At 36.2% G+C, this 12,855-nt stretch overlaps 2 long non-coding RNA genes across 2 annotated transcripts; both read right to left on the reverse strand.

Annotated features, from left to right (window-relative positions):
- Positions 1-4,324: 4,324 nt before the first annotated feature.
- Positions 4,325-4,911, reverse strand: LOC147548165 (uncharacterized). Its single transcript, XR_015238569.1, has 2 exons — positions 4,570-4,911; positions 4,325-4,457 (listed from the first exon to the last, which is right to left on the reverse strand). It is a non-coding gene; the product is annotated as an uncharacterized LOC147548165 (long non-coding RNA).
- Positions 4,912-7,413: 2,502 nt separating this feature from the next.
- LOC147548166 (uncharacterized) lies at positions 7,414-11,949 on the reverse strand. The gene is made up of 3 exons (XR_015238035.1): positions 11,934-11,949; positions 7,717-8,041; positions 7,414-7,607 (listed from the first exon to the last, which is right to left on the reverse strand). It is a non-coding gene; the product is annotated as an uncharacterized LOC147548166 (long non-coding RNA).
- Between the last annotated feature and the right edge of the window lie 906 nt (positions 11,950-12,855).

A 12,855-nucleotide genomic window follows, 5' to 3' on the forward strand; every position in this document is an offset into this window, starting at 1 on the left:
AGGTTTGCACCGGGATCCGCGAGAAGTATAGGGGGTCCACGTTAGCAAGGCCGATGCCTTACGCCCTGAACATGGAAAGGCAGAAGCGTGATGTACGCTTACCGACTTAATTCTGAATCTTCCTAAAAATCTCAGTCGACTACGATCTTAAGTGTTCAATTAACTTGGGCTTCAAGAGCTTCAAAGGAGGAAAAATCTCCTAGAAGATCTGTCAACTTGGCAGGATGTTTACAAAGTATCCTTGAACATAGGAACTTCTAAATATCTAAGACAGAGATAAACTCAAACGAACACCTAAATCTCCTAACTACCGAAGAGTAATATTAATCCTGAACGGTGGATCAAAACTGCTTCATCCATACTAACTATCCAAGTCGGTCCAAAACAACCTATATAAGGCCATCACCTCACCTTAAACAAGGTACGGTGCCTAAGAATCAATCAATACTCAATACTTTAACTACAAAAGGAAATCTGATTGTCTTGAGTGTCTGAGAGGTTTTCAACCTCTTTGCAGGTTTACCCCCAGGTTTCCAGGAATGAGAGCTAAAGGAGGTAATATAATCTCTTCAGACATAATATCAAGCGTTCGTGAGGACCTCTGTAAAGCTAAGAAAGAGGTCGATTCTGTTGAGGAAACAAACAGTTGGAGATTAGATGGAAAAAGTCTATTAGCTCTCTCGGAAGCTTTTCTCCACACCAGCTAGTGCTTTCACCACACGACGGGACGAGGACCATACAAAGTCCCTTAGGCAGCTATACAAGAAAAAGGAGCAGGATCAGGCAGGACTTCTAGACAGGTGTCGATCATACATCCCAGAACCCATAAGGGCGGGTTCGAGGCTACTCTCGACCTCACCATGGGAGATTGTCTCCTACATCAAGTGTCAGAGCATACCAGACTTTATGAAGCAAAAGATGCCTCGACAAGGACACAAATAAGTCTACCACCCCTGAGCGCCGAAACATTGGAGGCTCCGAGGCAAAAAAAATTGAGTTATTTCCCAAATAGCCCCCAACTTTATGACCAGCTTCCTGCCTAGCCCCCTACTTTATCGAAAATGTCCAGATGGCTCCTTTTTTCAGTTACTGTTATATGTCTGTAAATTAGTCATTGATTCTCTTTCCTCCAAGTCATCACCTATCTCTGGCGCCTCATTCTTTCGCCACCTCATCGTCTTCACCGGCGAAAGTCGCCGGCCGGAAATTGGTCAGTCGACGACCTTCAAACATAAAAAAAAATCTCTTTCTTCTTCTTTTTTCTCTCTAATCTTTCCCTCTCTAACTAATATCTGGCTCTAACTCTCTCTCCCTCTCAAACTTTCTTTGAACTTTCCTTTATCTTGAATCAGTATATATTATTATTATTATAAAAGCCCCAATTGTTGTCAACTGGTATAGTTCGGTAACCTAATCCACAAGCAACGAAAATCCCCTTTTTTACTCACTCATTTCTAATTCCCGATAACTTCCAATCAAAATTTCTCCTACAGATTCGTTCATCACTGGGAATCCAGATTCGTTCATCTTCACCCATACCGCTTTCCACTCATAAATTTCCCTCTCGGCTTATAGTTAAATGGATTGAAATCCTTACTCATAAACTCCTCTCGATCCTTCCAAAAAATTGCTTTTGTCTTTCATATAAATAGATTTAAATCTTTACCAAATAATCCAACCACTATCCAACCCTAACCCTTCTTCTTCTTCTACTTCAGATCAAAGAAACCTGATTCAGAAGAGCCTGAGTATTTTATTATGTCAAGACTCACCCGTGAAAATTTGGCCGAAAATGGAGAAATTTTGAACTCGATAATGATCCCTTTTTTTGTTGGATTTTTTCTTCGATTCTATGATAATTAAATACTGGGTTTTTCTTTTTGTGGAAGATTAAGTCTGGGTTTCTTCTACGCCTGTTGGTTAGAGATTTGGTGACTTGATTTTTTGTCAATTAGGGTTTAAAAATGTCTGATTATGTTTACTCTACCTAATTAAATTAATTCCCTGATATATGTAGTTCCTTGTTGAATAAGTTTAATTGATTTGAGTTGTTTAATCTTGTGATGCAAGAAGATTGATATTCTCTAAATCTGTTTTTATTATGAAGGTTTTTAGTGAATTTCCATAAACATTTCTTGATTCTTTTGTTATAGGGTTTCATTTAATCCCTTTGCTTAGTGAATTTAGTGCATATATATTTGGGTGATTAAAATTGCGGAATTTGAGGGACAAAATGAAGAGACTCCTATGTTTATAGGCTTAAAGAGAAAGTTTTAGAGAGAGAGAGAGATGAATAAGAAGTTTGTTTCTTCATGAAAACAAATTACAGAGGAGAAAAAGCAATTTTCTTAAAGTTACAAGTTGGAATCTTTATCTTGAAGTCATCTATGTCCCGAAAAGGTTTCAATCCAGACCGAGATCTGGTTGTTGAAGCTAGATCCCGACCTGATTTTCCAGTCATAGAGAGAGATGAGAGAGAGACAGAGAGAAAAAATAATAATTTTTTTTTTATGTTTGGAGGTCGTCGGCAAAAAATTGTCCGGTCGGCGACCTTCGCCAGTGAAGATGATGAGGTGGCAGAAAGAGGCGATGAGTTGGATGAGAGAGAGGTGATGACTAGTTAACGGTGCTATAACGGAGTCTGAAAAAAGGGGTCATCTGGGTATTTTTGATAAAGTAGGGGGCTGGGTAGGAAATCGGTCACAAAGTTGGGGGTTATTAGAGAAATAACCCAAAAAATTCAAGTGTCCCAACCTTGACAATTACGACGGGATCAGGGATCCTAGCATATTTTTAAAAAACTACGTCTCTCCCACTAATGAGCTTGAGCACAACAGACCAATCAGTGTGGTGCCTAGTCTTCGCCACAACCTTGAAGAGACCCGCACAAGCTTGGTACCAGGACGTCGAAGCAGGATCCATTCGCTGAAAGTGTCTTGAATATGGGTTTGATATCGAACCCGGTTTACGACCCACCAACCCGCATAAATTTCGGACCCCTTAGCAGAATTGATTACTGAGACAGGGTTGGTATGCAAAGCAGGGCTCTGAGGCAGAGCATGTCCGAGACAGAGCTGGAATGCGGAGCAGAGCTTATGTCGGTTATCAGTGTGAGCGTATCCATTTGTATGTCTGATTCAGAAAGAGAGTCGGTGAGACGATGGGATTAGGATTTTAGTGGCTATATAAACTAAAACCGTAAGAGATATTGATGAGACATGAAAATGTCCCATCTGAATATCTTAACTCGGGTTAGTTAGTCCATTTCGAGCAGTTACTCTCATGAATTACTTGTTTTTCTTGTCCAGGTGTCTTCTATGGAATTGAGCGCGAAAAACGGTTAAACTCGGGAGAGTTACACATTAGGGGCATTTCGGTAATTTGGTGTTAATGGTGCTCTGGTAGTTTGGTCAATTTTATACTCGGATGAAACTAGAGTTCAAGACGAACTCGTGGGCGAAAACGAAAGTCGAATCGGAGTCCAGATGAGTGAGTTATAATAGGTCAAAGTTCTGGTCAAAGTCAACCGATCAAAGACCAAGACGGACACGTGTCGCTGATCGGACATGCGAGATATTCGTACCTAGTATGCTTTCGGACGTTGGCGGGATGCGCATGGTACGAATGAGACCAGTTCGGGATTTGACCAAGATTCCGCTACCATGCTATGCGAAGCAGGATAAGATAATAGTTCGCGAAGATCTGTCGGACGTTACTGTTACACGTGGGGAACGATCCCATCTCACGCCCAGCTCACTTTCAGTTAACTGGCCGAGATGTAGCGAAACATCCTCTTGACGCCAGTTGTTAGTCACGGGATCTTTGAGTATTGATTTTTTGTATTCCGCTGCAACCTGATTCGGTGGTCCCGCTGCAACCTGATTTTTTGAGTATTATTCAGATTGAAGAGAAGAACCATTGAAGTTAATTAAGTTTTAGTTTATTTATCGTTTTCTTTACAGTTCTTCGTTTATTTTCTTGTTCTTATTTTAATTCCGCTGCGTCTACATCAGGAATCATCTCATCTCATGGGACTAGATTCCTCAGTCCAAATTCCTCAGTGGACAATTCACCCATTCAAAATTTCCTTCTTATTTGACGATTATGGCACATTCTGTGTTTCATCCGAGCCATCCCTTCCCATGGTGGCCAAATGCCTCATTTTTTTGTTGCAAGCAAATGCCTTAATAAATTTGAAATTTGCTAACGCTTATACGGAAAAAACTACTTATATGAGATCCAAAAATGAGATATAAAATGAAATTTGCTAACGCTTACTCCATTTATTTTGTAACCCAGAAAGTACACCATGGAAACATTATCATCAACTAAAGTGAGTCTTTTTTTGCATTTCTACTTATACTTCCAAATTAGTTTATACAAGTACACTATATTCTAGTATTTTTTGTTGCACTTATCATTGCAAAAGTTCAAGCATATTTTCTCCTCTTCCGGACCTGCATTAAAACAAAATCCGAAAAAAAAAAAATTAAGCTAAACAAACTTGGATTTTTAAAGTAATATCTAGTTTTAATAAAAATTGACTATGTAAAAAAATCAAAAACTTACGAGGATTTTTAGGAGTACTGATATTAGAGCAATCAGATAAAGCACACTGAAACTGACATGTATTGTTGATATTGACCTCTTCGATAGATAATGTTCTCCTACACTTGTCCTTACAATATTGTAGACATGAGTCATGTCTCCAACTATTACAATTAAGAAAACATTTGGTCACACACCACCAACCTGCTTGAGCTTGCTCTGCAAACATGCCCAACACTAAAACTGTTATCATTAGCATAATTACCGTTTTCTTTCCACACCTCAACTTACTCTCCATATCAACCAAAACACAATTATATTTTTCTTCCTCTTATTACCTCTTTTACTACTTCAGATATGGTGGAGTAACCAAGTAAAAGACTGCAATTTATAAGATTTTTCTTTCTTGAATCATAATTAAAATATAGCTTTAGTAATAAAACTCTATCTGAGAGATTTTGTTTCTTTGAATCTTTTTTGGTACTAAATCTTCGCCAACCAAAAGTTGGCGTGGGAATATAAACTCGATTTTTTTTCTTAGAAATATTAAAAGTTGTAGATTCAGTGACATGAGTTGGAAAAAAAATCACAACTTAACAGTGCTGCTTTGGGTATATCTTAGGAGTTTCAAATAACATTTAGATGGCATGATTTACAAAAATGAGAGATAATTTTACTGGGCATAGGTTTAAGGTCCAAACTCATTGGGTCAATGGGTTTAAAGATTAAAGATAATGTCAAATAGAAATTCCTCGATTAGGAGTAATTTACATGTTTGGCCTTTATTTTATCTATTACTTCCTAACATATCAACTACTTAAAAAATACACCAAAATTAAGAGAGAGAAATAACTTTTTTAGTTTCTTTCTCAAATTTATTCATTAATTTGAAGTTTCTCCCATTATGAAATATCTTGACCTATTATTATAGGAATTAATTCCCTGCTATCTATCGCTCACTCTAATCTGCGAAGTAATTCCATAAGCTATTGACCGAGAAAAACTCTAAAAACTTCAGAAGATCTACTTTACACAAGGTGTTACTGCCCGAAGATACAGTCATTTCAGAAGATGCACACACGTTTGACATTCTCTATAAAATCCATATTTTTTGTGACAAACTATTTCCGACAGAACATTAAAAAGTCGTTGAAAATAGTGTTACTTCCGTGGACTATTTGAGAGTCGTTGAAAATAACACTATTTCCGATCAAACGTAGGAATTCCATTGGAAATAGTTAGTATTAGCGACGACATTTCCTCCTTGATTCCGTCGAAACTTTTTGTGCCTATTTTCACAAAATACTCTTTTCCAAGAACCTTAAACTTTGTTGAAAAAAAACTTAGACATCTTTGCTTTCGGTCGCTGGCAAATCTTTTTCCAACGGTGAGAAACCACTTCTCATCACAAGAGAACAAAAATTCCTTGCGCGAAACATTTTCCGCCATAGTTTCGTGGAAATTTACCATGATTCCTATTTCCGACGACTTTTGTGTGTAGTCGAATATGTTCTGCCCTAATTGAATCCACCCGGTTTCCCTTTCTCTCATACTCTCGCAGTAGGTTATCTCTCGCGAATCTTTCTTCTTCTTCCCGCCACAACTATCGGTGCCTCTTCTTCTTTCAAACTCTCGCTTTCTCTTCTTCTCTCTATAATTCTGCCCTCTCTTCGTCTCTTTATAACTCTTATTTTCTCTTCTTTTCTTTACAACTCTCGATCTCTCTTCTTCTCTCTATACCTCTCGATCTCTGTTATCTCTATAATTCTCGATTTGGAAGAAGAAACAAACAGATTTTGGAAGAAACAACTTAATTAAGGTTTGGTTATGCTTTTCTTCTCACTTTTAGTTGAATATATTATTTCAGTTCAGCGTTAATTTCAAGGTCTACAAAGAACTATGACGAAAACTAAAATATGTTGTAAAATATTGCTACTAGTATGAAATGGGAAATGAGAAAATAATTCTGCTGTACACGAAACATCAAAAGCTCGATAATATCGATTGTTTTAGATAGTAATTTGCGAACCTAATAAGTTGCAAGTTTAACCGAACATAGTCTTGTTGGTAGATGAGGTAGAGAAAACCAATGTAATCATCAGAAGCTAAATAAACGAGACTACATCGATTCATCCTTGATTTCAAGGTTTACAAATAAAGGATGACGGAAACTAAAGTATGTTGGAAAATATTGCTACTAGTTTAAAATGGGAAATGGGAAATGAGAAAATAATTTTGTTGTACACGAAACGCCAAAGCTCGATAAAATCGATGCTTTTAGATAATAATTCGTCGCTATCTAGAATAAACCACTGATACACAACGGGTCTGTAACTATCCCTTCAAGACACCATGAAGTCTTTAATAACCATCCCGATTCAAAATATGTACACTTTGACCAATATCGATGTACTTAGTTGATAATACCAAGAGAAATCGACTCTGAATTTCCCAAATAATTTGTATAACAAAATACTAAAAAAACACACTTTCAAATGGACAGTAAGATAGGAAATGCAATAATGTGAAAAAGAATAGAGATACTGAGTGAAATTTGTTGGATGTGTTCAAGATGGGTTGATTGCCCCCTAATTTATATTGAATGAAAATATGTGGAATCATCTCATCTCATGGGAATGGATGCCACAGTCCAAAACAGTTTGAGTGAACATTACACCCATTCAAATTTCCTTCTTGTTTGACGATGATGGCACATTCTGTCGTCCATCCAAGCCATCCCTTCCCATGGTGGCCAAATGCCTCATTTTTTTTGTTGCTAGCAAATGCCTTAATAAATTTGAAAATTGCAACGCTTATACGGAAAAAACTACTTACATGAGAGCCAAAAATGAGATATAATTCATATGAATCAATTATAGACTCCATTTATTTATAACCCAGAAAGTACAGCATAGAAACATTATCATCAACTAAAGTGAGTCTTTTTTTGCATTTCTACTTATACTTCCAAATTAATTTATACAAGTACACTATATTCTAGTATTTTTTGTTGCACTTATCATTGCAAAAGTTCAGGCATACTTTCTCCTCTTCCGGACCTGCATTAAAACACAATCCGAAAAAAAAATTAAGCTAAACAAGCTTGGATTTTTTTAATAATATCTAGTTTTAATAAAAATTGATTGTGTAAAAAAATCAAAAACTTACGAGGATCTTTAGGAGTACTGATATTAGAGCAATCAGATAAAGCACACTGAAACTGACATGTATTGTTGATATTGACCTCTTCGATAGATAATGTTCTCCTACACTTGTCCTTACAATATTGTAGACATGAGTCATGTCTCCAACTATTACAATTAAGAAAACATTTGGTCACACACCACCAACCAGCTTGAGCTTGCTCTGCAAACATGCCCAACACTAAAACTGTTATCATCAGCATAATTACAGTTTTCTTTCCACACCTCAACTTACTCTCCATCTCAAGCAAAACACAATTATATTTTTCTTCCTCTTGTTAGCTCTTTCACTACTTCAGATATGGTGGAGTAACCAAGAAAAAGACTACAATTTATAAGAATTTTCTTTCTTGAATCATAATTAAAAAATAGCTTTATTAATAAAACTCTATCTGAGAGATTTTGTTTTCTGAATCTTTTTTGGTACTAAATCTTCGCCAACCAAAAGTTAGCGTGGCAACATAAACTCGTTTTTTTCTTAGAAATATTAAAAGTTGTAGATTCAACGACACGAGTTGGGAAAAAAATCATAACTTACCAAAGATGCTTTGGGTATATCTTAGGAGTTTCAAATAACATTTAGATGGCATGATTTAGAAAAATGAGAGACAATTTTACTGGGCATAGGTTTAAGGTCCAAACTCATTGGGTCAATGGGTTTAGAGACCAAAAATAATGTGAAATAGATTTCCTCGATTTGGAGTAATTTACATGTTTGGCCTTTATTTTATCTATTACTTCCTAACCTATCAATAACTTAAAAAATACTCCAAAATTAAGAGAGAGAAATAATCTTCTTACTTTCTTCAAATTTAATCAATAATTTGAAATTTCTCCCATTATGAAATATCTTGACCTATTATTATAGAAATTAATTCTCTGCTATCTTTCCCTCGCTCTAATTTGGGAAGTAATTCCCTATGCTATTGACCGAGAAAAACTCTAAAAACTTCAGAAGATCTACTTTACACACGGTGTTACTGTCAGAAGATACAGTCATTTCAGAAGATGCACACATGTTTGACATTCTTTATAAAATCCGTATTTTTTGTGACAAACTATTTCCGACAAAACATTAAAAAGTCGTTAAAAATAGTGTTACTTCCGATGGACTGTTTAAGAGTCGTTGAAAGTAACACTATTTCCGATCAAACGTAGGAATTGCGTTGGAACCAGTTAGTATTAGCGACGAGATTTCCTCTTTGATTTCGTCGAAACTTTTTGTGGTTATTTTCAGAAAATACTCTTTTCCAAGAACCTTAAACTTTGTTGAAAAAAAAAAACTTAGACGACTTTGCTTTCGGTCGCTGGGGAATCTTTTTGCAACGGTGAGAAACCACTTTTCATCGCAAGTGAACAAAAATTCCTGGCGCGAAACTTTATCCCTCATAATTTCGTGGAAATTTTCCGTGATTCCTATTTCCTTTGACTTTTGTGTGTAGTCGAATATGTTCTGCCCTAATTGAATCCACCCGCTTTCCCTTTCTCTCGTATTCTTGCAGCTAGTTATCTCTCGCGGATGTTTCATCTTCTTCCCTCCACAACAATCAGTTTCTCTTCTTCTGTCAAACTCTCGCTATCTCTTCTTCTCTCTATAATTCTGCCCTCTCTTCTTCTCTTTATAACTCTTTGTCTCTCTTCTTCTCTTTACAACTCTCGATCTCTCTTCTTCTCTCTATACCTCTCGATCTATGTTATCTCTGTAATTCTCGATTTGGAAGAAGAAACAAACAGATTTTGGAAGAAACAACTTTATTAAGGTTTGGTTATGCTTTTCTTCTCACTTTCAGTTGAATATATTATGTCAATTCAGCGTTAATTTCAAGGTCTACTAATAACGATGACGAAAACTAAAGTATGTTGTAAAATATTGCTACTAGTATGAAATGAGAAAATAATTTTGTTGTATACGGAACTTAAGAGCTCGATAATATCGATTCTTTTAGATAGTAATTTGCGAACCTAAGTTGCAAGTTTAACCAGAAATAGTCTTGTTGGTAGATGAGGTAGAGAAAAGCAAAATAAGCATCATAAGCTAAATAAAGGAGACTACATCAATTCATCATTGATTCCAAGGTTTACAAATAAACGATGACGGAAACTAAAGTATGGTTGAAAATATTGCTACTAGTTTGAAATGGGAAATGAGAAAATAATTTTGTTGTCCACGAAACGTCAAAGCGTGATAAAATCGATTCTTTTAGATAGTAATTCGTCCATTTCTAGTATAACCCATTAGTACACAACGGGTCTGGAACTATCCCTTCAAGACACCATGAAGTCTTTAATAACTATCCCGATACAACATATGTACACCTTGACCAATATCGATGTATTTAGTTGATAATGCCAAGAGAAATCGACTCTGAATTTTCCAAATAAATTGTGCTGATGTCGAAAATTGGCTCTCGGTTGAATCAACATGAAAAGGGAGTTGATGCATGACAACCTCCGTTATGATCGAATATTCCGTATTGATGATCGATACTCTTTCGATTCCCGCTCCTTCTCTTAGAAATTTGGGGAGAAAACCTGCAAAAAGAAAGAAAACAGCTCCGACGCTCAAGCCAGTCAGGGTGCTCTTTGCAGTAAAAGAATGAGTATTGAATGATCCTTTTTGGGGGTGGAGTCTGTGAGACTTGTTCAGCTTACCTTGAAGAAGGTGATATGAGGCCCTTTTATAGGCCGAATTAGGGTTTCCCTAGTTATCTCGTATCTAGGATAAATAGAAATATCCTAATTGCAAGGATATTTCATAGATATCCTGCCGAGGTGATAGATCTTGAAGGAGATATTTCCTCCCTTAGGACTCTTTAAGCCCGGACTTGCTTAAACACTTCCAGATCTGTAACCGACTGAGCTCCTTAGATATTTCGAGATTAAGTCGGTAAATTTACAGCGCGTCTATGCCTCCTCAGTTAGGGCGTGAGACAGAGGACTAGCTTACGGGGACCCCCCTTATTCCTTTAGAGGTTCCAGGGCTGACCTGGACATGCCGAGGGCGTTGCAGGGCTGGTTTTCTCTAGCCGACCTCCCAGTTAGGGGAATATGCGGTGGATCGTCAAGGATTCAGCGGTCCTGCTACCTTAAGCCGGGTAGACCCATTAGACTTCAGGTCTGACCTTGACTCTTCATACGTTAGTCAACGTCTGGACATTTTATGCATCATCAATTTGTACAACAAAATTGCAATACAGTGAAAAAGAATAGAGATCGAGATAGAGAGTGAAATAGGAAATGCAATACTATGAAAAAGAATCGAGATAGAGAGTGAAATTGGTTGGATGTGTTCAAGATGGGATGATTACCACCTAATTTATATTAAATGAAAAGACGTGGATTCATTCATCTCATGGGACTGGATGCCAAAATTTCCTTCTTGTTTGACGATGATGGCACATTCCGTCTTCCATCAAAGCCATCCCTTCCCATTGTGGCCAAATGGCTCATTTTTTGTTGCAAGCAAATGTCTTAATAAATTTAAAAATTTCCAACGCTTGTTTAAAAATTAAATAAATTCGTATGAATCAATTATAGACTCCAATTATTTTATAACCCAGAAAGTACACAATAGAAACATTATCATCAACTAAAGTGAGTCTTTCTTGGCATTTCTACTTATACTTCCAGATTAGTTTATATAAGTACACTATATTCTAGTATATTTTTGTTGCACTTATCATAGCAAAAAATTAAGCATATTTTCTCCTCTTCTGGACCTGCGTTAAAACAAAATCTGAAAAAAAAAAAAATTAAGCAAAACAAACTTGGATTATTTGTTTAAGTACTATCTAGTTCTAAATAAAAATTGACTGTGTAAAAAAAATCAAAAACTTATGAGGATTTTTAGGAGTACTGATATTAGAGCAATCACCTAAAGCACACTGAAACTGACATGTATGGTTGATATTGACCTCATCGATAGATAATTCTCTATTACACTTGTCCTTACAATAACGTAGACATGAGTCATGTGCCTAGCTATTACAATTAAGAAAACATTTGGTCACACACCACCATCCTGCTTGAGTTTGCTCTGCAAACATGGCCACACCAAAACTGTTATAATCAGTAAAATTTCAGTTTTATTTTGACACCTAAACTTACCCCCCCCCCCTCCCCCATCTCAACCAAAACACAATTTTATTTTTCTTTTTTTCTTCCTCTTATTAGCTTTTTTACTACTTCAGATATGGTGGAGTAACCAAGAAAAATGCTATAATTTATAAGATATTTCTTTCTTGAATCATAATTAGAAAAATAACTTTATTAATAAAACTCTGTCTGAGAGATTTGTTTTTCTGAATATCTTTTCGTATAAATCTTCGCCAACCAAAAGTTGGTCTGGCAACATAAACTCATTTTTTTTCCTTAGAAATATTGAAAATTTTAGATTCAGTCACAGGAGTTGGAAAAAAATAATTCATAACTTAATAGATGTGCTTTGAGTATGTTTTAGGAGTTTCAAATAACATTTAGATTAATCTCATTCATCCTTTGGTTTCAAGGAATCAAATTGAATCGAAGATTCCAACTCTAGCTTGCTTCATCCTTTGATGGATCTTCCGAATCATGCTTGTTTACTAATCACTTAAGTCGCCTACCTTCACGGTTTTTTACTTTTTTGTGTTAGTTTATGGACTTAAACATAGACTAATCTCATTCATAGCCTCTTGGTATGAATCCATGATCTTAATCTTTTCGTCTAGTTTCTGGAAACTTCAAAGTTTCCATCCTTCTCAGTTTTTTTCCTTGAAAACTAATTTCCGTCTAATGGTTTCTCTCCATTGACTAATTATCATGTTTCCGATCTTGACGAGAAAGAATTCTATAATGCATTTACTCCTAGCCAATTATCGAGTTGGTTCTCGTATCTGCGCAGGTCTATATTGTTTATCTATTAAGCTTTCAATCTTGTAGATAAACTTCTGAAGACCTTTAGGCTTAAGAACAACTTTTCGGAATACTCTTAACTCCTTGAGATATTCCAATTTTGAGCCACCTCCAACTACTTAGAGTTCTCTAACGAATCTCATTCGCTTAGTGAGGTATTTCCCAATGTTTCTTTAACAACTTTGTTTCCTCCCACTCTTTGTTGCCCTTG

Source organism: Eschscholzia californica, unplaced genomic scaffold (genome assembly GCF_041429995.1).
Source record: "Eschscholzia californica isolate CP2 unplaced genomic scaffold, dmEscCali1.0.p SCAF_3, whole genome shotgun sequence".
Lineage (NCBI taxonomy): Eukaryota > Viridiplantae > Streptophyta > Magnoliopsida > Ranunculales > Papaveraceae > Eschscholzia > Eschscholzia californica.